The sequence below is a fragment of the Muntiacus reevesi genome, chromosome 10 (genome assembly GCF_963930625.1).
Source record: "Muntiacus reevesi chromosome 10, mMunRee1.1, whole genome shotgun sequence".
Taxonomy (NCBI): domain Eukaryota; kingdom Metazoa; phylum Chordata; class Mammalia; order Artiodactyla; family Cervidae; genus Muntiacus; species Muntiacus reevesi.
Genome location: NC_089258.1, coordinates 85,583,045 through 85,609,060, shown reverse-complemented (window position 1 = coordinate 85,609,060; position 26,016 = coordinate 85,583,045).

Here is a 26,016-nt window from a genome sequence, read left to right as displayed (position 1 = left end):
TTCTGAATTTTAAAAAGTAATTGCAGGTTTTTCTATTAAATGATACTTTTGGTGATACAGAATTCTATTATTTTTCTGTTGACTAATCATGATATAATGGTATGAATTCAGTAACAGTTACATAATCACAATAGTAAGACATGTTTATCAGTTTTCAGAATCAATAGCCAGATTAAAAAGTTAAAAAAAGATAATTGCAGTTGCAAGCCATAATGGGAACATAATTAATCTAACAATGTAAAGCAATTACATGCATTTTGGGGGACGAGCAGAGTGATGTGGTAAGTGGAAATGCATACATGCATGTACTTTCATCTCCTCTACCAGTCTGTGTCTTTTGGTTGGTGCATTTACTCCATTTACCTTTAAGGTAATTGTTGATATGTGTGATCCTGTTACCATTTTCTTAATTGCTCTAGATTGATTTCCTTTAGGAGGTCTTTTTCTTCTGTCTTCTGCCTAGAGAAGCTCCTTTAGCATTTGTTGTGAAGCTGGTTTGGGGGTGCTGAATTCTTTTAATTTTTGCTTATCTGGAAAGTTTTCTATTTCTCCATCAAATCTGAAGCAGAGTCTTGCTGGGTAGAGTGTTCTTGGTTGTAGATTCTTCCCTTCCATCACTTTAAATCTATCATGCCATTTCCCTCTGGCTTATAGAGTTTCTGTTGAGAAATCAGCTAATAACCTGATATGAGTTCCCTTGTATGTTATTTGTCATTTTCCCCTTGTTGCTATTAATATTTTGTCTCTGTCTTTAATTTTTTCAGTTTGATTACTATATGGTTTGGTGTGTTCCTCCTTGCATTTATCCTGCCTGGGACTTTCTGTGCTTCCTAAACTTGATTGACTATTTCTTTTCCCATATTAGGAAAGTTTTCACCTATTGTCTCTTCGGATCCTTACTCAGGTCCTTTCTCTCTCTTCTACTGGGACCGCTATAATGCGAATGTTGGTGCATGCAATGCTGTCCCAGTGGTCTCTTAGGCTATCTTCACTTCTTTTCATTCTTTTTTCTGTATTCTGTTCTGTGGCAGTGATCTCCACCATTCTGTCCTCCAGGTCAGTTATCCTTTCTTCAGCCTCAGTTATTCTGCTATGGATTCTTTCTAGTGTATTATTCATCTCTATTTGTTTGTTCTTTAGTTCTTCTAGGTCTTTGGCAAACACTTTTTGCATCTTCTCAATCTTTGCTCCATTATTTTTCTGAGATCCTGGATCATTTTCACTATCATTATTTGGAATTCTTTTTCTGAAAGTTTGCCTATCTCCACTTCATTTAGTTGTTTTTCTGGAGTCGTGTCTTTCCTTTATATGGGATATAACTTCCTGCTTTTTCATGCTGATCAAGCTCCCCTTGTGGCTCAGCTGGTAAAGCATCCGCCTGCAATGTGGGAGACCTGGGTTTGTTTCCTGGGTTGGGAAGATCCCCTGGAGAAGAGAATGGCTATGCACTCCAGTATTCTGGGCTGGAGAAGTCCACGAACTAACAGTCCATGGGGGTCACAAAGAGTCGGATATGACTGAGCGACTCTCACTTTTGCTTTCTTCAGCTTTCTTTAATGTTGCTTTTGCTTTCGTTGCTGTGGGGCTGTGGCTCTTCTTGCTTCTTTCTGCCTGCCCTCTGATGGAAGCAGCTAAGAGGCTTGTGTAAGCTCCTGACAGAAGGGACTGGTGGTGAAAACTGGGTCTTGCTTGGTGGGCAGGGCCTTGCCCGGTGAAGTCTCAGTGCAGTGCCTGCTGATGGGCAGGGGTGCATCCCTCTCTCCTGACTTTCTGGCCCCAAGTGACGCAGCCCTCAGGTCTGGGGGCTGTCTGGTCAGGTTAGCGGTGACCTCCAGGAGGGTCCATGCCAAGGGGGACCTTCCCAGACTGCTGCTGCCAGAGCCGTCCCCACGGTGAGGCCCTGCTGACCCACACCTCCACAGGAGACCCTCCAACATTAGCAGGTAGCTTGGTTCAACCTCTGCGGGGCTATTGCTCTTTTCCTCTGAGTCTTGGTGCCCTCAAGGTTTTGTTTGTACCCCCAAGACAAGTTTCCGTTTACCCCTGGCTTCCCACTGCTGTGGAAATCTTGTAATCAAATCTCACTGGCCTTCAAGGTGAGATTCCCTGGGGATTCCCAGTCCCTTTGCCAGATCCCCAGGCTGGGAAGCCTGACGTGGTGTTCCAAACCTCCCCAACAGTGGGGGGGGGCTTCACTGTCTTTATTGTTCTCCAGATTGTGGGCCACCCACCCGGCGGGTATGGGATTTGATTTTATCATGATTGTGACCCTCCTGCTATCTCATTGCAGCTTTTTCTTTGTGTTTGGATGTGGGGTATCTTCTTCGGTGGGTTCCAGTGCTCTTCTGTCGATGGCTGTTCACCAGCTAGTTGTGATTTTGGTGATCTGGTAGGAGATGCACACACGCCGTCCTACTCCACCTTCTTAAACCGGAAGCCAGTATCTTCTCTCTCATTGATTTTATTTTTCTAGATTTAACCTTCTTTCTCTGCCTCGCTTTATACTTTTCTTCAGAAGTTCCTATCTTTTACTCTTATTCAGAAATTATCTAAAAAGTATTTCTTTAAGCTGTTTCAAATTCTTTCTGTAAATAGGTTTGTTGTAATGGGAATAGGAAATTTTACACATCCAATTGCATTTTAGAATACAACTGGGAAATTATAATAATGTACTGTATAAGCTTGGAATAGATGTTCAGTTTGTTTTATCATTCATCCATCCATTGATTCATAATTCTTATTTCCTCAAAGGCATAAGGTGGATGTCAGGAAATATATGTAATGAAGATGCATAGTGTTTCTCAAACTATATTTTGATATGTTGATAGATACCATGACAAAACTGCTTCATGCTCAACTTTGTTCAAAATTTTGGTTTAATGAACTTTAGTGGATTTTCTTAAAATTCAGTACAAAGTGACCCTTGTGGATGGCATGGAGCTATAATTATGGTGCAACATTTCCCAAACACATTTTAAAAGCAATCTGTTTTTTCCTAATAAAGCATCTATTAACATATATAAAAACTAGTGTTCTAGGAAACCCAGTTGGAGAGATGCTTAATTAGTTAAATATAAATAAAATTAACAGCAGGAAAAGCCAAAATAGAGTAAATTATACCAGAGAGGAAAGAAAAAACCTCTCCCTATTCAGCCTCATGTAATTAAGTGGTAAATCTGCTTCTGACCTTCCTAGAGGTCAAAATGAAAGAGAAATATGGCTTACTACATAATGCTGTGTGGAAAGAGAAAAGAATAGATCATTTCCTTGAGGGCTGACACACTGCTGCTGGATTATGGCAAATATGTTTTAGTTGGATCTCATGAGGTCTCTGCATCTCTTTTTGTAGCTTTTCTAATAACCTTTGAGTAGGTGACAGGAGAAGAGCTGAGTAGGTTCTGCCAGGCAGTTTCATCAGTTACCAGAGCGGAGGTCTGGTGACACTGCTCGAGTGTGGAGCAACAGATAGGAATGAGGCAGAGTCTGAACGTCAGAAAAATACACTGAAGTTGTTGGAAATTTTCATATGACCATGTACCACCTTCCCTATGTAGGGATCAGTTTGAAAATAAAGTTACCTAAATCAAAAACAAATATTATTATCCACCTAAATATTATCATCCATCCATACATCCCTTCATCTTCTTTTATCCACTTATTCATCTATTTAAAGGGATGTTGTGTATGTCTTCTAAGGCATCATTTAAAATTTTTGATAGTTATGGTAGTCTATTTTTTCATATGCAGTTTTTACATTATCTGTGTTTCATCTATAAAGTAATCCTGAAATAAAACTGTTGATCCAGTCACTATATTGATGCAGATTTTATTTTTCTAAGATGTAGGAGTTAGATCACTTTCCCATAGACAAGGGTATTTTTAAAAAATGGTCACTTTACTAAACTTATCAGCTTTCTAAATACAAGATTCACCAAACTTAATTTTTTCAGACATTGGACTTGATCGCTAGTTCAGTAGTTTATTTACAACATTGTGGAAGGATAATTATATGCTATATTTCTCTATGCCACAAAAATAAATAATTCCTCATTTATCATTCTTTATATATTATAGCATAGAAGCTCAAATGAAAGCTTTTGAAGTTAGAATACATTTTCAACTTTAGGAGATGTTCAATTTGGATGGATCTGACTTCAGCTACACCATCTGCTTTATAAAAAAGATTTATTTATTTTTATTTTTGCCTGTGCACTGGGTTCTCTCTAGTTGCAGAGAGCAGGGGCTACTCTCTCATTGAAGTGGCCTCTTCTTGCGGCACAGGTTCTCCGCAAGCGGGCTTCAGCAGTTTGGCACACTGGCTCTGCAGATGGGCTCACGATCTGTGGGCTTAGTTGCTCCATGGCAAGTGGGATCTTCCCAGACCAGGGATTGAACCTGAGTTCCCTGCATTGACAGGCAGATTCTTAACCACTGGACCACCGGGGAAGTCCCACACCGTCTACTTTTAATAGATGTGCGGTTAGGGAATTACTGAATCTCTCAGAACCTCAGTTTCATTATCTCTATAACGGGAAATATAAAATTGTGCTGAGAAATACATAAGATGAATAAGCAAGTTACTGAAAACTGCACATCAGGATAACTCAATAATTTTTCAGTGTTATGATTATGATAATCAGGTATTTTAATAATGAAGCATAGATTCATTGACTTCTGCAGCCCTGTTTTCAAGTGCTATAAACAGAAGAAGTGTATAAGAAGTATATAAATAGAAGACCATTCAGATGCAGCCAAGTGAGGAACGATAAGATCAACTCTCCTCTTTCTACTATTAAAGAACAGTTGATTATGTGGAATGACAGAGATAAACCTATACTCAAACACCTTATTTTCAAAGGACAGCCCCAGAAGATACTGGCATTCAGCACTAACATTCTGAAGTTCAAACTGTGATTCCAGTATTTATTTTATAAATATTTGGAGTTTTTCAAAAGTTATAGTTTTGCTGTTCGTGTGTCTACTTTGAGTAAGAATATTTTGTTCTCCTAATCTTTACAGCTGCATTTGGAATTCAACATCATTTTAGGATTTACTAATTGCATTGAAGAACAGGTGGGCAGTTTTAGGGTAGCAGGTTGGAAACATCAGAAATAGAGGAAACAATGAAAGAAGGAGGAAACAGTGTCTGTTATGGCATCAGAGCGTTTTTCCATGAACGTTTATCAAGAACACAATTGTCATTTAAAATAACCTTGCTGTGACACGTAGAATCCAGAAAAAAAAAAAAGGTATTAACGTATTTATAAAATAGAAGCAAAGCCACTGATGTAGAAAATAAGCTTATGGTTACCGGAGAATAAGAAGTTGGGGGATAAATTGGGAGACTGGAATGAGCACATACACACCACTGTATGTAAAATAGATAACAAGAACCTACTGCACAGCACAGGGAACTCTGCTCAACATTCTGTAATGGAAACAGGGGAGCTAATCCAAAAAGAGTGGATATATGTAGATGCATAACTGGTTGATCTGCTGTACGCCTGAAGCCAGCACAGCACTGTGAACCAACTCTATTGTCCGGTCCCTCGGACGTGTCCGACTCTCTGTGACCCCATGGACTGCAGCACGCCAGCCTTCTCTGTCCTTCACCATCTCCTGGAGCTTGCTCAAACTCAGGTCCATGGAGTCGGTGATGCCATCCAACCATCTCATCCTCTGTCGTCCCCTTCTTCTCCTGCCTTCAATCTTTCCCAGCATCAGGGTCTTTCCCAATGAGTCAGTTCTTCACAGACCACGATGACCCTGACCTGCTCTAAGTTAGCCTTGATTCTGGAGTTCAGAGAATATAAATTCTGTAGAGCACAATGATTGACAAAAGACATTCTGGTGTATCGTACATGCAGTTGATTTTTAAAGTCTGTTTACAAAATTTACAAAATCATATTTGTTATCATTAGAAGAGTCTTTATAAGACTTTACTGAAGTATAGTTGCTTTGCAATGTTCCATTAGTTTCTGCTGTACAGAGAAGTGAATCAATTAAACACATTCATATACCCTCTCTTTTTTGGATTTCCCCTCTTACCCTCTTGGTATCCATGTTTGTTGTTTACTGCTGTGTCTGTATTTCTGCTTTGCAAATCATTTCATCTGTATTTTTTCTAGATTCCACAGATAAGCAATCTTATACTACATTTGCTTTTCTCTTTCTGACTTACCTCACTCTGTATGACAGTCTAGGTCCATCCACGTCTCTACAAATGATCCAATTTCATTTCCTTTTATGGCCAAATAATATTCCATTGTATATATGTATCACTTCTTCTTTATCCATTCTTCTGTTAATGGACATTTAGTTTATTCTATGCCCTGGCTATTGTAAATAGCGCTGCAATGAACATTGGAATGCAGGTATCTTTCTGAATTATGGATTTCTCTGAGGTATATGCCCAGGAGCGGGATTGTTGTGTCATCTGGTAGCTACATTTTGTTTCTTAAGGAGTGGGGTTGCTGTGTCATCTGGTAGCTATATTTAGTTTCTTAAGGCGCCTCCTTACCGTATCCCATAACAGCTGCACCGATTTACCTTCCCAGCAACAGTGAAGGAGGATTCCCTTTCCTTCACACCCTCTTCAGGATTATTGTTTGCAGATTTTGTGATGATGGTCATTCAATACATGACATCGAAAGATGTCTCATTGTAGTTTTGGTTTGCATTTCTCTAATAATCAGTGATGTTGAGCATCTTTTCATGAACTTCTTGGCCATCTTTTACATGTGATTGTTTTTGCACTAGAGTTAGCCATCTATGTCAGGTGCATTTCAGAATCTCAGGAAGGGATACCAGGTCTCACAAAATAATTGTAACTCTTATCAGTTGATACAGCTACTTATTGATAATTTCTAATTAAAAGCCTAGTAAAAATTTAAAAAAATCAACAAAGTAAAAAACCCCCCACCAATTCTGTATAAAAACATGGCAGTAACTATACTGATTATGAGTAACATCGTGCTTATGTGTTCACAACAGGGCATTTCACAGCTACTTTTTTGTTTTGTAGTATTTGATTAAAAGTAATAATTAATCAATCCTTATTTAGTGTTAGCATTTCATTAAGAGCAGGGAAGGTTAGTGCTATTGTTTCATGTAGACTCAGACATATCATTTGTTGAGAGCCTAATTTACCTGACTTCATTGATCTTTTCCTTTCTTTTAAAGTTTTCAAATGGAATCTCAAGTGAATAAATTAGTAAATTTATCATTTTCTCTATAATGCTGTCATAAGGACAGTTTGATAAAATAGCTCATTATGGTCAATGATGTGAAATATGAGTTTCATCAGCATATTTTCATCAAATGCAGCTACAGAAATTAGTTTGCTGTTATGAAGTTCTGTCGAATGCAAAAATAAAATTAAGCTTGCTATTATATTGGTTAAATTTTGGGATTGACCCAAGTGAGTTAAAACAGGAAAACCTGTAGTGACAAAAGACAAATCAAAGAAATCATTCAAAATTAACTGATAAATGATAATGCTAGTCATGAGTCACCTGAATAAGTTGTTATTCCTTTCAAAGGTAGAATTCAGGTCAACTTTAAAAAAAATGCAACCACACTACGTTTTAGTCACATTTTCATATGATTTTAAGGCTTCTTTTAATAAAGGAAATCAAATTCTATATATAATAAGGACCATTTGTTATTCGTAATGATTGTGTGAATTTAATTACAAGCTTAATTGTATCTGTACCTGTTGTATCTGTGTTTTGAACCCTAATTTTGCTTAGGATGATACATTTAAGAAGTAATGAAGAAATCTCAATTTTGACAGGTATGTGATTGGTTTATGGTAAATACGCTTACATCCATTATATCTGATAAGTGCTGATACGAGAACATTTCACTCAAATAAATGCATAAATATTAGCTGGCTGCTGTTACTAAAGCAGTACAGGGCCAATGGCCACAAAATGCACTTATTCAGCTCCTGCGCCTGGGGGTGGCTGTGCTTGGAGGTCCGTGGCTGGGTTGCTGCCTGGGTGAGTCAGCTCCATGGACTTCTCATCTTCCTCCTGGAGTCAGCAGCATATTTTAGGCACATGTGTCTTATAGCAATGGTAGGAACAAAAAATAAAAAGTGAAAACGTGTGCGGTCTCTTGAAGTCTAAAGTGAAAACTAACACACTGGTCAAAATTCCATGGCTAAACCCAAAGAGTGTGGCAATATACTTCACTATTTGAGTGAGAAAAATTGCAAAGTCACATGGCTGAGAGCATGTACACGGGGAGGGGTGGAAAGTTAGGGCTGGGGATGAGATTTACCTTAACATCAATTCTGTTAAAATAATAATGTTAAATACTTCAAATCAGACATAATGAAGAGAAGATAAAAGGAAATAAAAAAGTTGCTGACTGCCAGCTCTTTTCACAAAGTCACAGTGGGTTTAGGTGGAGTGGCTATGTCCAACTAAACCACTGTAATTTTTTAAAAATAGTTTTATAGGAGTACAGTTGATTTACAATGATTTACAATGTTGCATTAGTTTCAGGTATACAACAAAGTGATTCAGATATATATGTGTGTGTGTATATATATATATTCTGTGCTATAGAGTAGGTCCTTGTTGGTTGTCTTATATATAATAGTACATGTATGTCATTCTGAAAGTCCTGATTTATCACTCTTCATCATGTTTCCCATTTGATAACCATAAATTTATTTTTAATATCTGTAAGCCTGTTTCCATTTCGTAAGTAAGTTCATTTGTTTCATTTTATGAAAACTAGATTCCATCTATGAGTGATATCATATGATATTTGTCTTTGTCTGACTTAGTTCACCTACTGTGATCATCTCTAGGTCATTCCATGTTGCTGCAAACAACATTCTGTCATTCCTTTTTACGGTTGAGTAATATTCCACTTTATATATGCACCACATCTTCTTTATCCATTCCTCTGTTGATGGACATTTTCATTGCTTCCTTGTCTTGGCTGTTATAAATAGTGCTGCAACGAACATTGGGGTGCACATATCGTTTCTAATTATGTAAGCCAATGTAATTTAAATTCAAGTGTATCTTAGCTTCAACTGAATTGAAGGTAGATATTGAAAAATAAAATACTTTGTAATATTTAGTAGTAAGTTAGAATATTTAGATAAGCTAACAAATAAAAATACATGTATGTTCTTTTGATTATACCAGAAGGAAACTCATGTATTATTAATTAATATAATTTTTTCCAATTTAGATGTGTCAAAAAAAATATTTTGTTTCCTTGTACCCCATCCTTTTTCTTGACTTTGTAACTGAATCACAGAAGTCAAAGTACATTAATTATCATAGTGCCTTTAACCTAGCCCATATGTATACTGTGACAGATAAACTCAAGCAAGTTCTATTTTGGAGTAGGGAGAGAATAAATTATGAATAAAGAGAAAATGAACATTTTTATAGGAATACTTTGCTATACAGTGAGCAGGAAACCTGAAATATCAAGTATCTGGAATTATGCTATATTTGAACATTTTAAAAAATTGCCCTGTTTATTCTATATAAAAGCTGAAAAAGTGATGTGAAGAGAATTGAAAAGTAATTCAGAAATAGAGGACAGAGGATTACAAGCACAGAGTAAGCATCAGAAGAGTCCTGAGAGTGTCAGGGATCCAGACTCACGTGCTCAAGTTTTCTGAGGGCAGAGAAAGGGACATTTCTAACATCTTAAAGTGTCAGAAAGCAGAAAATTTTAAATGCAATTTAGATTTTAATATTTGGTAATGAAAGTAAAAGTGAAATTGCTCAATCGTGTCTGACTCTTTGTGACCCCATGAACTGTAGCCTACCACACTCCTCCGTCCATGAGATTTTCCAGACAAGAATACTGGAGTGGGTTGCCATTTCCTTCTCCAGAGGATCTTCCTGACCCAGGGACCAAATTCGGGTCTCCCACATTGTAGGCAGATGCTTTACTGTTTGAGTCTCCAGGGGAGTTTATTTGGTAATGGTAAATGTCACTTTAAAACCACTTCAACTATGGGACAGCTGAGTATACAGGGATAGGGGGTATTTTATAAGAGGGTGAGATAAACCATAAATCAAAAAGATACATGCACCCCACTGTTCATTGGAGCACTATTTGTAATAGCCAGGACATGGAAGCAACCAAAATGTCCATCAAAAGAGGGATAGATAAAGAAGCTGTGGTGCATATATGCAATGGAATATTACTCAACTATAAAAAGAATAAATCATGTCATTTGAAGCAATGTGGATTGACCTAGAGCTTATCATACTAAGTGAAGTAAGTCAAATATCATGTAATATCACTTATATGTGGAATCTTTAGGAAAAAAAGGGTATAAATGTACTTAGCTACAAAATAGAAATAGAATTACAGATGTAGAAAACAAATTTATAGTTACTGAGAATAAGTGGAGGAGGGACATTTCGGAATGTTGGGACTGATACTATATATATACACATATAATATACTATATATATAATAGATAACTAATAAAGACCTACTACAAGTCATGGCAAGATTGCCGGGAGAAATATCAATAACCTCAGATATGCAGGTGACACCACCCTTAAGGTAGAAATTGAAGAGGAACTAAAAAGCCTCTTGATGAAAGTGAAAGAGGAGAGTGAAAACGTTGGCTTAAAGCTCAACATTCAGAAAACTGAGATCATGGCATCTGGTCCCATCACCTCATGGGAAATAGGTGGGGAAACAGTGGAAACAGTGTCAGACTTTATTTTGGGGGGCTCCAAAATCACTGTAGATGGTGGTTGCAGCCATGAAATTAAAAGACGCTTACTCCTTGGAAGGAAAGTTATGACCAATCTAAACAGCATATTAAAAAGCAGAGACATTACTTTGCCAACAAAGGTCCGTCTAGCCAAGGCTATGGTTTTTCCAGTGGTCATGTATGGATGTGAGAGTTGAACTGTGAAGAAAGCTGAACACCAAAAAAATTGATGCTTTTGAACTGTGGTGTTGGAGACGACTCTTGAGAGTCTCTTGAACTGCAAGGAGATCCAATCAGTCCATCCTACAGGAGATCAGTCCTGGGTGTTCATTGGAAGGACTGATGCTGAAGCTGAAACTCCAATACTTCAGTCACCTCATGCAAAGAGTTGACCCATTGGAAAAGACCCTGATGCTGGGAGGGATTGGGGGCAGGAAGAGAAGGGGACGACAGAGGATGAGATGGCTGGATGACATCACTGACTCGATGGACATGAGTTTGAGTAAACTCTGGGAGTTGGTGAAGGACAGGGAGGCCTGGCGTGCTGCAATACATGGGGTCGCAAAGAGTCTGACACGACTGAGAGACTGAACTGAACTGAACTGAACTGAACTGAACGGGGCTGGATGCCATGATCTTAATTTTTTAAAACAATATTTAGTGTTAAGCCAGCTATTTCACTCTCCTCCCTCACCCTCATCAAGGGCTCTTTAGTTCCTCTTTGCTTTCTGCCATTATGGTGGCATCGTCTGCACATCTGAGGTTGCTGATGTTCCTCCTGTCTACCTTGATTCCAGCTTGTGACTCATCCAGCCCAGCACTTCTCATGATGTGCTCAGCATATAGTTTAAATAAGCAGGGTGACAGAAGACAGTCCTGTCATACTCCTTTCTTGATCCTGAACCAATCAGTTGTTCCATACAGTGTTCTAACTGTATTCTAGCCATAGGTAATAGTATATACAAAAGTTCATGTGTTTTTAACACATTTTTTTAATAAGTAAAATCATATGTTGAAACGATAATATGCCATAGTCAAGTGAAATTTTTATCAGGGATATAAGAATGATTCAGTATCTACAAATCAATCAGTGTGATACACCACATTAACAAAAGGAAGTACAGAAATCAAATGGTCATCTCAATAGATGAAGAAAAATCATTTGAGAAAATTCAGCATCCACTCATTATAAAATCTCAACAAACTGGGCATAGGGGGAACACACCTCAACATAAAAACAACCAGCTAGCATCCTCCACAGTGCAAAGCTGAAAGCTCTCCCTCTAAGATCAAGGGTAAGACAAGAATTCCGTCTCTCACTACTTTTACTTAATACAGTACTAGAAGTTCTAGTCAGAGCTGTTAGGCAAGACGAAGAAACAAAAGGCATCCAATTTGAAAAGGAAGAAGTAAAACTGTCTTACTATCAGAAGACATCATAAACACCAACTTGAAATTACCTCTTCAGAGGTATATATAGAGTACCCAAAAGACTGTATTAAAAAAAATTTTAAAAAATAAACTGCTAGAACTAATCAATGAATTCAGTTAAAGTTTCAAGATAAAACATTAGTATACAAAATGAGTTGCATTTCTATACACTAATTATTTGAGAAAGAATTAAGAAAATAATTCCATTCATATCAAAAAGAATAAAGCATTTCAGAATAAATTTAGCCAAGGAGATGAAAGTCCTGTGTACTGAAAACCATGAGACTTTGATGAAAATCAGAAAAACACAGATATATGGAAAGATATTTTGTGCTTATGGATTAGAAGCATAAAGTATATTGTTAAAATGTCCATACTACTCAAAGAAATATACAGAATCAATGCAATCCATATCAAAATTCTAATGGTATATTTTTTACAGAAATAAAATCATAAAGACCTCAAATAGCCAAAGCAATCCTGAAAAAGAATAATAAATCTGGAGGTATCATGCTCCCTGATTTAAAACCATATTACAAAGCTATAGTAATCAAAACAGTACAGCAGAGGCATAAAACAGACACACAGATCAATGGACCAGAACGGAGATCCCAGAAATAAAGCCATGTGCACATAGGCAATTAAGTTACAACAAAGGAGCCTAGAGTACACAATGAAGGGCGGATAGCCTCTTCAATCAATGCCGTTGCGAAAATTGGAGAGCTGCAGGCAAAATAGGCAGCTCCAAATGAATTAAAGAGTTAAACAAAAGACCTGAAACCATAAAACTCCTAGAAGAAAACATAGGCAGTAAGCTCCTTGATAATAATCTTGACAGGGTTTTTGTAGATTTGATGCCAAAAAGCAACAATAAACAAGTAGGACTGCAAGCTAAGCTCTGCACTTATCTACAAAGTAAAATAGCCTCCAACATTCTTTCCTAGAGAATTCCATGGACAGAGGAGCTTGGAGGGCTATAGTCCATAGGGTCACAAAGTGTCCAACATGACTGAGTGACTAACACACTTTCAAGGGACAGATCCATTTGTGTGGAGGCCACAAAGGGCAAATCCTCGAGTCAAAGGTATGCTTTGTTCGCAGTATATTTGAGGAAAGCAGTGTGTGTAGAGATGATGCTTGTGATTAAAGGGAGAAAAAGCTAGAATTCACTGTACATAGCTCTGGACACTAGCATGAAGTGATGTTTTTATTTAGCATATGTGTCCTGGTGAATATGATTTTCATAGATTTGTTGTAAATTATTTAAAATGCTGCAGCAATGTTTTGGGGAATTATGGTTGTCCAATTTTGTAGGGTGTTCCTAACTGGTTTTCTGTGGTTTCCATACAACTCTTAGATTAGCAAACACTTGGTTCTTCACATCACAGCCAAGTTTAAAGTGATTCTGAAACTGATACTTTTGGGAGTTGCTGGTGAAAATGCCCAGTTCAAGCCTGAAGGCAACTGTTGCTTTGAAGTGACTTAGCGCACACACACACACTGTTGTATCAAAGCTGTGCTCATGTATACTTATAGATTAATTCCTGTTTAAGTGAAGGGCTTCCCTGGTGGCTAAGACAGTGAAGCATCTTCCGGAAATGCAGGAGACCCAGGTTCCATCTCTGGGTCAGGAAGACACCCTGGAGAGGGGAACAGCAATCCACTCCAGTACTCACAACCCACTCCAGTATTTTTGCTTGGGAAGTTCCACGGATAGAGGAGGCTGGTGGGCTACAGTCCATGGAGTCGAAAGAGTCGGACCTGACTGAGTGATTTCACGTCTTTCTTTCTATTTCAGTGAAGCCCATTGTGGGCTGACACAGTTATAGTTCCGGTTTGTATTCTGTCCCCACACAGAGCAATGTCCCCACTGTGCTTATACTTGTCAATGTGTGAGAGCTGGTGGTCTTCTTTACAGAAGTGACAATTTATTCAAGTTATGTTTATATTTAGAGTGCATTGGAGGTTTTCAACTGCACTCACCCTCCTTTGTAAACTAAAATTCCAGAAAATCTATTCAAATCCAACAATTTATTTTTTATTTATCTTTTTATGTTTATTAAAATCGTATTTTATTTATCTTTTTTATTGGAATAATTACTGCCATATAACTTGTAATATATGTCTCTGTAAGATAACAAATGAACATGCTTGGGTTTATGTCTGGATTTTGCCTAAGTAGCTCCCACTTGGCTTAAAGGTTGAGATTTGTCTGCTAACCTGCTCCTGCTGACCCTGTGTACAGATGCACGGTTTCACTTTGGCTGTATCCATGTTAACTCACAGGCAAAGTCCCTTTTTGGAGAGAAGTCTCATTTTATTTAATACGCAGAGTTGTTTCAAGTAGAGGGCAGAAAAATTTCCCTCAACTTGTTCTTGGGAGAATACAGCTCGTTGGCGCTAGCCATGGTTTCACCTCCTGTGTGGCACCCTGATGACAGGTCCCTACGAGCTTGTTGACAGCAGTTTCCTGCTAAGAAACAGCACTCCCACCATATGTTTATTGTTGACTGAGAGCATTCCTCAAGCAGTAAGTTCTAACTCTCTGGGGTGCCTCTAATTAATTATCTGTAGGTAGATGGCAAAATTCTCAATCTAGACTCTAAGCCAAAAATCTACTTTAATTCATCTTATTAAAATATTCAGTGAAAGTGAAAGTCACTCAGTTGTATCCCACTCTTTGGGACTCCATGGACTATACAGTACATGGAATTCTCCAGGCTACCCTGGAGTGGGTAGCCTTTCCCTTTTCCAGGGGATCCTCCCAACCCAGAGATCAAACGCAGCTCTCCCACATTGCAGGTAGATTCTTTACCAGCTGAGCCACAAGGGAAGCCCAAGAATACTGGAGTGGGTAGCCTATCCCTTCTCCAGTAGGTCTTCCTGATCCAGAAAACAAGCCAGGATCTCCTGCATTGCAGGGGTGTTCTTTACCAGTTGAACTATGCAGAGCAAATAATTAATTTCAGAGAAGGAAGGTATAGAGAAAGTGGTTGTTTACACATTGAAGAAAGAATAGCTGGTCAATGATCAAACTTTATTAAATCGTGGTCTGAAAGGAAGGGGAGCAGGTAGACTCTTTGAAAAAGTATTTAGATCCCAACCTTTGCTGTTTTGGTCTCTAACCTGCTTTTTTTTTTTTTTTTTTTTTTTCCATATTTCTGAAAGATGCTATCCAGCCTGAAATTAAAGTAACCAGGAAATGAGAAGCAGTTCTGCAACTCTACTGCTAGTATCAGTGAGAAGCTCTGTTGAATAGTTTCATTTAATGTTGCTATATTATATGGATCAGGTGTAATGTTGATTGATTAAACTCTGAAGTGGAAATAACACTGGTATGTCCTTGAACTATCATGTCTGGGAAATGGGCAATTGCATGTTGGAAATCAACTTGAACTTGCCTTTACATTCACAAATAAGTATGCTTGTTTAGATATAATATGAAATACAACTTACAGTTTTATAAATAGGTACTGATATAGGAATTTGATTTTTTAAATATGTTTAGTACTATGTATTTCAGAAATTTCAAACTTACCCTTCACCATATTTATGACCTCCTTTAGACATGAATCTAAGCTACTATGGCTCTTCTGATTGATCTTTTTAAAATCTTTCTGATGTCATTGTTGATGGTGTTTAAAGAGAAGGTAATTCCAAAGAATATGCTGAATGGAATCAAGTATTTATTAACTGCTTTTTTTTCTGGTAACCTTGTGTATTAATGTGTCTGATGCTATCTTCTGCTTCCTAAGAGGTCCTGAGTACTCCCATCTTTACAACAAAATATGTTTCCCTCAATACTCTCTGAAATCCCCCAAATAACTTCTCTTTGAAGGATCTTTTATTTTGTCATTGATTAAGTTCCTAAGATATCCAGGTAATGCCCAAATGTTTTCAGTTCATCTGAGTAATCCCAGATTACCCAGGGATTTAAGGAAACAGGGTTTGAAACATCAACTTCAGTGTAAAAGAAGAGGTTATAAAACAACATCATACAAAACACCTTTCAATGTAGGATGCTGGATGACCCAAGACCACCCATGTTTCAGAGTTCCAGAACTGCTCTTCATTCACTGAATGAAATGCTGGTGGATACCGTGTTGAGTCGGTTGGGAATTGTTTTTTGAGCAGGCAGCTCTGCCTAGAATCTTCATATTTCAGTCTTTTCAGGGAAGGTCATGAATGGTGTTATTCTGGGTAGTCAAAACCTATTGATGAGGTCATTGTAAGCATAGAAAGAAGATATACCACGCTTTGTTTATTCATTCACTAATTGATGGATTTTTGTCCAGTTTTAGGCCCTTATCAATAATGTCATTATGGGCATTTGTAAGCACATTTTTCTTGCCTTTTATTTTCATTGTGAACTTTTTTTGTGGCAGATTTCAAGCACAGAAAAGTAGACAAAACAGCATAATGAATTCTTAAGTGCCTACCCTCCATGTTTAACAATTATTACTTTATGACCAGTCTTGGTTCTCCTGTACCCAAGTCACTTTCCCCAAGACTGTATCATTTTGAAGCAAATCTCTGTCAGGTCACTCTACCCAGCAATAGGTCAGTAAATAGCCCTAAAAGACAAATCCCTTAAAAAAAATTTTGATGTAACTTAAATGCCATTAGTATACTGAAGTGATAGCATTGATTCCTTAAGTTCCTACATCTACATCCAAATGAGATAAACTCAGTTTTCAGATTTACAATTTTTATGTAAATATCATGCATGTTAAAGTTTATCTGAATTTGTATTCAAATAAGGCCCACATACTGTACTTGATCAGAGTAAATGTTCTGTATCTCTTTTAAACCACAGGTTCCGGATCTATTTGTGTCTCTGTCTCTCAGAATCATTTATGGAAGGAACCGTGTCATCTCTCCTGTGCAGTTTCCTCCAGGCTGACTGTGACCGACTGCGTCCACATGCCACAGTTCAACATGTTTCTGTGGCCCTGGTTTTCATACAAGTCGGTAGTTGTCCCTAGAGCCTTGGTCAGAGTCAAATTTTCATTTCTTTTATGTTTTTCACAGAAATATTTCATAGGGGGTGCTGTTCTTCCTTCTAAAGGTGCACAATGCATGGTCTTCACTCTCTTTCTGTATATCAGCTGACTTTGAGCCTCGTTGTCCTCAATCCCCAGGAGTTGCAACATGATGGTATTGTAGTGCTCCCAGACCCTTCTGCCCCAGTGGAGAGAGACCCCCATCCAGGGTTTGGGTACCCAGTGGTGCCATTCACAAAAGGCAGCATGGTTGAATGCTTCCCTTTACTCACCAGTTTTCAAGACAGTGAGCTGGTTCCTTAACATCTTCCAGAGGTGATCACCCCTTTTACTCACATCTTTTTAAACATAACATTATGAATTAAAATTTAGTCACATTTGCTACAATTCCACTGTGATACTCTGTGCATATGTAATAATCTATATTATGACCTCATATGCACGTCTATGTGTTCAGAGGAGCTGAGCTCGCCTGTCGCCACGCGGATGGGTGCTGCACGCCCCCCGCCCCTTCTCCGCTCCGGCGGTGCTCTCCGGAGCCTCTTTCTGCAAGACGGAGAGAGGACCGCGCAGCTCACTCAGGATGGCGCAGAGGAGGCAGTTAGGCAGAATATCCTGCCTTATCGGCAAATCAAAACTGCTTTCAGAGGAGCACAAGATGACATTTTAGGGGTACAGGACTATTCTATACCTTGATTGTGGTGGTGGCTGCACTTGTGAAAATCCATAGAACTGTGCATTTAAAAAGATGGATTTTCTCTTTATGAACTATACCTAAAGAAAATCATATTCTAACTTACTTTAAAAATGCATCCACAATCATCTATATATTCCACTTATTTGTGGTGGTTTCATAAAAATATGATTAAAATGCTTAAATTTAGGAAAAACTCTAACTTGATTATGATGACTTTATGACTTAGATCAATTTGTCATTTTATTTATTATTTATTTTTATTTATTTATCCATTTTGGCCACAGCTTGTGGGACCTCAACTACTTGGCCAAGGCTTGAATGCTGGCCATGGCAATGGAAACTTGAATTCTATCCACTAGGCCACCAAGGAACTCCAAATTTCTGTCTTCTTACAGTGTGAAAATTTCAGTTAGGGAAGGCCCAACTGTTCCCAGGCTTTGTTGCTCATTAGAAACCACCTGTGGACTTTTAAAATTGTGATTCCAGAACGTCTGTATGTGGGATGGAGATACCAGTGTTTTAAAAAATTTCCCAGGTGACTCCAACACACAAGAAAGTTTGAGAACCAGTGATACAGGTTCTTCTTATCTTAGCTTAACCTTGGCTAGACGTGGAATCATATATGGATGTGAGAGTTGGACTATAAAGAAAGCTAAGTGCCGAAGAATTGATGCTTTTGAACTGTGGTGTTGGAGAAGACTCTTTACCAACTGAGCTATGAGGGAAGCCCCTTAGAGAAGACTCTTGAGAGTCCTTGGACTGCAAGGAGATCTAAACAGTCAATCCTAAAGGAAATTGGTCCTGAATGTTCACTGGAAGGAGTGATGCTGAAACTCCAATTCTTTGGCCACCTGATGCATAGAACTAAGTCATTGGAAAAGACCCTGATGCTGGGAAAGATTGAGGGCAGGAGAAGGAGATGACAGAGGACAAGATGGTTGGATGGCATCACCGACTTGACAGACATGAGTTTGAGTAAATTCTGGGAGTTGGTGATGGACAGGGAGGCCTGTCACGCTGCAGTTCATGGGGTTGCAAAGTGTTGGACATGACTAACTGAACTGAGAGGTGCAATCCCTTGAGGGTCTTTCAAAGAGAATGCTGTCTGGGCTACCTCTCCCTGGCCCCCAATTAGGATTTAGAGGTCTAAGCATTAGGATTTCAAAAGCTCCACAGGTGACTTCACAGCTGAGAAACACTGGCCTATATTGTTCTTGTTGTTCAGCTACCAAGTCATGTCCGACTCTGTGCAACCCCATGGACTACAGCACACCAGCCTCCCTGTCCCTCACCATCCCAACCTTGGGAGTTTGCCCAAGTTCATGTCCACTGCATCACTGATGCTGTCCAGTGCTCTCATCCTCTGACTCCCTCTTCTCCTGACCCAAATCTTTCTCAGCATCAGGGACTTTGCCAGTGAGTTATCTGTTCCCATCAGATGATCAAAATACTGGAGCTTAAGCTTCAGCATCAGTTCTTCCAGTAAATATTCAGGGTTGATCTCCCTTAAGACTGACTGGTTTGATCTCCTTGCTGTTCAAGGGACTTTCAGGAGTCTTCTCCAGCACCACAGTTTGAAGGCATCTGTTCTTTGTCCTGCTGCCTTCGTTATGGTCCAGCTCTCACAATCATGTGACCACTGGGAAGACCATAGCCTTGACTATATGGACCTTTGTCAGCAGAGTAATGTCTCTGCTTTTCTATATTGTACACCCTCAAAACCTGTGTAGGAGTTGTTACTACACTGACACTTCTCTAGGACTGTTGTTCTCAAAGTGTGGTTCTGAGAACAACAACATCAGTATTACCTGGAAATGTGTCCTCAAAACCTACCCCAGACTTACTGAATGTGAAACCCAGAAGGTGGGTTTCAGCAGTATGTATGTTGCAATCCCTATCTGTATGTGATACACAGCATAGTTCATAAAGCACTGCTCAGGGAATTTTGGAGGCCATTCCTCAGTTAATGGTAGTGGAGCTGGACTTTCTCACTGCTAAAGCCTGAAAAAGGCTTCTGCAGTTTGGGCCATCCCAGCCTTTGGACCTTAGGCAGAGAGACCTGACTTTGATAGATTTGATTGCTGCTATGTCCAAGAGGCATAATGAATGGTCCGTGGCTCTAAGAATGACCACTCCATTCACACAGAGTTATTTTAATCAGCTATGGGGAATGTGAACAATACTATATTTTGGATGCACCCAGTTAAAAGGCTTCGCTATTAGCATGGCCTAGTTCTCTGCAATTCTGTTCTGGAATCTGTAGGTCTTCCTTTGTGGGACCTGCTTTGATTAAAAAAAATAGCCAAAGCTCATCTTGAAAGAAAACCACATGTATAATGGAAAGTCCAGAGACTTCAGTGCTTCTTCGTCACAATAATATTGCTCTGGTTTTCAATTTCATTGTAACAAGACTTCATAAAAACTCTAAAAAGACAGTTTGCCCCAGTTGTGTATTATTCTCATTTAGAAAGACCTAAACATGCAAATGTTAGAAAATAATACTATATGAAAGAACTTTATTCTACATGTGGACAGCATGGATTGTGAATCCAAACATTTAAAGTTTTAAGATTTGGGGTGGTGGTGGACCTTAAAATCGACCTATCTTACAGTTTGTTAAAACTAAGCATAAAAGCTAAGACTGAAGATTCTTTTCTTTTAATTGAAGTATAGTTGACTTACAATAATATATTAGTATCAGGTGTACAACACAATGGTTCTATATTTTTAAACACTGCAAAGCAATCACCATGATAAGCCTAGCTATATCTGTCACCATACCAAATTATCACAGTGTTATTGATTATATTCCATATGCTGTACATTGCATCCCCTCTGACTCATTCATTTTTAAATGTTTTAAGTTAAAAAAAAACAGTGGAAACAGTGGCACACTTTATTTTTGGGGGGCTCCAAAATCACTGCAGATGGTGACTGCAGTCATGAAATTAAAAGACACTTGCAACCTAGACAGCATACTCAAAAGCAGAGAGATTATTTTGCCATTTAGTCAAGGCTCTGGTTTTTCCAGTAGTCATGTATGGATGTGAGAGCTGGACTATAAAGAAAGCTGAGCACCGAAGAACTGATGCCTTTGAACTGTGGTGTTGGAGAAGACTCTTGAGAGCCCCTTGGATTGCAAGGAGATCCAACCAGTCCATGCTAAAGGAAGTCAGTCATGAATATTCATTGGAAGGACTGATATTGAAGCTGAAACTCCAATACTTTGGCCACCTGATGTGAAGTACTGACTCATTGGAAAAGACCCTGATGCTGTGAAAGATTGAAGGCAGGAGGAGAAGGGGATGGCAGAGGATGAGATGGTTGGATGGCATCACCGACTCAATGGACACAGATTTGAGTAAACTCCAAGAATTGGTGATGGACAGGGAGGCCTGGTGTGCTGCAGTCCATGGGGTCGCAAAGAGTCAGACATGACTGAGCAACTGAACTAAAGTTAAAATATTTTATTGTATAGTTGTTTTATGATATGTTAGTTTCTTCTGTACAACCAAGTGAATCAGCTGTAAGTTTACATGCATCCCCTCCCTTTTGAGCTCTGTCCCCACATCCTTCTCATCTAAGTCATCACAGAGCACCGAGCTGATCTCCCTATGGTAGATTGCAGCTTCCCATTAGCTCTCAGTTTTACACATTATTAAGATGTAAGGCTGTTAATAAATGAAATTCTACTTGAAGATCAAAAACTGAATTATTTTCAATGCAGTGTGACATCACTTTTTCCTCCAGTAAGGGAAGATCTGTAGATTCTAAACAAAAGTCACATGTTACCTCTTTCTCTCCACACAAATATTTTAATATTCAAAATATATAATTAGTAAGATGAAACAGGAAAGCATTTCCTTCTTTTTAATTGGTCGAAAATTGTTTTACAATGTTGTGTTGGCTTCTGCCGTACAACAACGCGAATCAGCCATTTATATATATATAAGTGTGTATGTATGTATATATATGTATGTATGTATATGTATATGTATGTATGTATGTACGTGTATGTATGTATGTATGTATATGTATGTATGTATGTATGTATATGTATGTGTGTGTGTATGTATATATACCCCCCTTCCTCTTGGGCCTCCCTCAAGCCCTAGCCACCATCCTAAGTGTGCATGCCACTTACATATTTAACTTGATGCTTCAACTGCCCTGTACAGTTTTTATTTCTTTTTATTTTTTGCATTCCATCTCTATCCTAGCCACTTGTTTATGGATTAGTAACAATAATTTGGGAATAAAGGATTTGAATAAGAGACCAGTGAATGAGTTGATGAGTAAAAGGAGATTAAGATTTTGAACTGTTATAATAAATATTTTTAAGAGATCCTGACAGGTTAGAATATGAAATTAAAATTCCCATGTTCTAAACAGTTTTATATGAATATTACCTTTAGGTAAATAGCAGAAACTAATTAGCAATTGGATTGCTTTTTAAAAATAATTCCTGGTTTTAGACAGCACCTGAGATAAAGTAATGGAGTTGAATATTTGAAAATAAAAACCATCTTCATAGTGGTAGAATTGAATTTAGGGACGGTGCCTATGAGTTAGAATGAAAACCTTTGGTGGTGAAAGTTTTTATTCTGTTTGTTTCTTGTATTGAAAAAGGAAGTTTTTGAATGGAACTGTGGGCTGTAATTTTCATAGAAATAATCAGTCCTTTGTAGCAACTTCAGAATATCTTCTCTGTGAGTGAGCCTTTAAGGATTTGCTGTGCCAGCCGCAGGGCTGGGAGCCCCGTACGAGTGATCACTGGTCAGCCGGGTCTCAGCACAGTGAGGGGAATGTGGTCTTATAAACAGCAGGCACCACTCTTGGGATTTGCAGAGCTAAGCAGCCTAGTTCTGTGAATGTGGAAACCAGTTCAAAAGGGACCACAGTGGTGCAGATTCTTTTACGGGAGCTCAAAGAAAGTCTGATCATCCTCGCACGTGGGATTGCAGGTTTTTGCTTGAACAACTTGAGGCTTACACTTGCCTTCAGCAAGCTGACTGGGACCAAATAATTTAGATTTTGCACCCTTCCTTTGTTGAGTTATGGAGATTTGCAGAAATGTGTGGTCATGGGTCTGTGGACTACACAGGGTAGTGCGTTTGAAAGGAAAGGGTGGAAACAGAATAATAGAATAATTTGAGAATTATTACTTTGATCCCTTAGAATTTAATAGAAATTAAATTCAGCTAAGGGGATATATCTTTATGGAAAATTGTGTTAATTTCTTTCACACTATTCCACCCCAGTCCCCAGGTTCTTTAATTTCAACTTTTAATCTCTGCTTTCATAAAGATAATTCTGTGCCTTGTTTAATTTTTGTACCCATACCTTAGTCAGATAATATTATGGCATACGATGTGACTCAGCACTCAGATGCATAGAACTACGCCTTCAGGAAGGAGGCAGTGTTTGTTGGTAATGTGTTTTATATCTCTACTTCAGGAGTCCACATTGCATTCTACTGAGCTCCCTAAAGCCAAAACTGCATTTCTGCCCTTTTTCCTGGCGAGATAATAAATTACATTTACAGGGTTAGGGATAGTCCCTTTGAAACATGTCTAACATTTTTAGGTCCTGGCTTTTCATGATCAGTGTGCCCACCTTTTATTATACCAATATTTTTGTGTCATAAAGACATAAGCTAAAAAGTGAAACACAAAACAAAATAATACAACAGCAAAACTACCTGTAAAGTAAATCCCTGAAGTGTGTTGGAAAACAAGAGAGACATGTCTTCGCATCATATTTGATTCTCTGAAAACACTTGGTTTTCTGTTTTTGGCTGTTCAAGTGGCTTATTATATATGTACTAGCTAGCCATTCTTGCATAAGAAATTACCCTGAAAGTTGGCAGCTTAAAATAATAAATAATAATAAACATTTCTTTTCCTATACAAAGAGTGGCTTAACTGAGTGGTTCTAACTTCGGGTCTCATGAAGTTGCAGTTATATGGAGAACAGTATGGAGGTTACTTAAAACACTAAAAACAGAGCTACCATATGATCTTGCAATCCCATTTCTGGGCATGTATCTGGAGAAAACCATAATTTGAAAAGACATGTGTACATTCATGTTCATAACAGCACTATTTCCAGTAGTCAAGACCTGGAAGCAACCTAAATGTTCATTGGCAGATAAATGAATAAAGAGAATGTGGTATACAATGGAATATTATTCGGCCATAAAAAGAATAAAATGATGCCATTTGCAGCAACATGGATGAACCTGGAGATTATCATACTAAGTGAAGCAAATCAGAAAAAAATGCATATTATATGGTATCAGTTATATATGGAATCTGAAAAAAATACAAATGAACTCATTTACAAAACAGGAATAGACCCACAGAGATAGAAAACAAACATGGTTACCACAGGGGAAAGGGTGGGGAGGATAATTAAGAGTTTGGAATTAGGAGATAAACACACTACTGTATTTAAAATAACTAACAAGGACCTACTATAAAGCACAGGGATCTCTACTCAATATTTCATAAAAACCTGTAATAGAAAAGAGTCCAAAAAATCTGCCCAACTATTTTTGCTTCTTTCCTCTATTTTTATCTCTTCCCATAGTCTACCAGTGTGATTTATGGGGGACTCGGACTCCCCTGGTGGCTCAGACGGTAAAGCGTCTGCCTACAATGCGGAAGACCTGGGTTCAATCCCTGGGTCGGGAAGATCTCCTGGAGAAGGAAATGGCACCCACTCCAGTATTCTTGTCTGGAAAATCCCATGGACAGAGGAGCATGGTAGGCTAGAGTCAGTCTGTGGGGTCGCAAAGAGTTGGACACGACTGAGCGACTTCACTTTACTTCTATGATCATGGTATCAGCTTGACCTCTAGAGGGCCTGGAGACTAAAGGTCAGCCACACAGGCACTCAACCATGTTTAGATGACAGCACCTTTTCCCTGGTGGCTCAGATGGTAAAGCATCTGCTTACAATGTGGGAGATCCAGGTTTGATCTCTGGGTTGGGAAGATCCTCTGGAGAAGGAAATGGCAACCCACTCCAGTACTCTTGCCTGGAAAATCCCATGGATGGAGGATCGTGGTAGGCTACAGTCCATGGGGTTGCAAAGAGTCGGACACAACTGAGCGACTTCACTTTACCCCGATTAAAAACTCTGGACACTCAAGGCTCATGTGTGTTTCCCTGATTGGCAATATTCCATGTGTGTTGGCACACATGGCTGCCAAGAGGAGTTAGCGCTGTGCATGACACTGAAGCAAAAGGATAGTTGGAAAGCCCACGAGGGGATTCTTCCTGAATTCTTCCCCAAGTCTGTTGGTCCTCAGTTGATTATATGTATCCTTCCACTGTGATCAACTGGAACTCAAGTGCAACAGCTTTCAGTGAGTTTTCTGGGTCCTTCTAGTGAATTATTGAATCTAATGGTGGTCCCAGGGAGCCTTGAAGTTGCAACTGGTGTCATAAGTGACGATGGTTTGGGGACCCTTGAATTTGCATTTGGTTTCAGAAGTGACAGCAGGCTTGGGAACTTCCCTAACTCCTGCAGTGGGCCACCCCATTGCTCTTGGAACAAAACTTAAGCATCTGATCACAGCACTGGGGGTCCTCCCTGTCCAATCTTATTTTATACCACCTTCTGCCTCACTCATTACGGAAAACCACATTGTCCTTTTATTTGCTTATCAAATATGATCACAGTATCTTTTAAAAATCAGTTATTTGCATATTTGGCTGTGCTTAGCCTTTGCTGCTTTTATGAGTGCTTTCTCTAGCTATGGTGAGCAGGGGCTACTCGTCATTGTGGTGCATGGGCTTCTCATCACGGTGGACTCTCTGTTATGGAGTACAGGCTGTAGGTGCAAGAGCTTCGCTAGGCATGGCCTGCGTGCCCTAGAGCTTGTGGGCTTCAGCAACTGCAGCCTGAGAGCTCCTGGGCTCTAGAGTGCGCTTCGTAGGTGTGGTGCATGGGCTTAGTTGCTCCACAGCGCATGGACTCCTCCAAAACCAGGGACCGAGCCCATGGCGCCTGCTCTGGCAGGTGGATTCTTATCTACTGCACCACCAGGGGAGTCCCTGATCACAGCATCTTTCTATGTGCTGTTTCTTTTTTCATGTCACTTGGGCTCCAGTAAATATGCTATCTCTTCCCAGAGGCCTTCCCAGATCACCTACACTAAA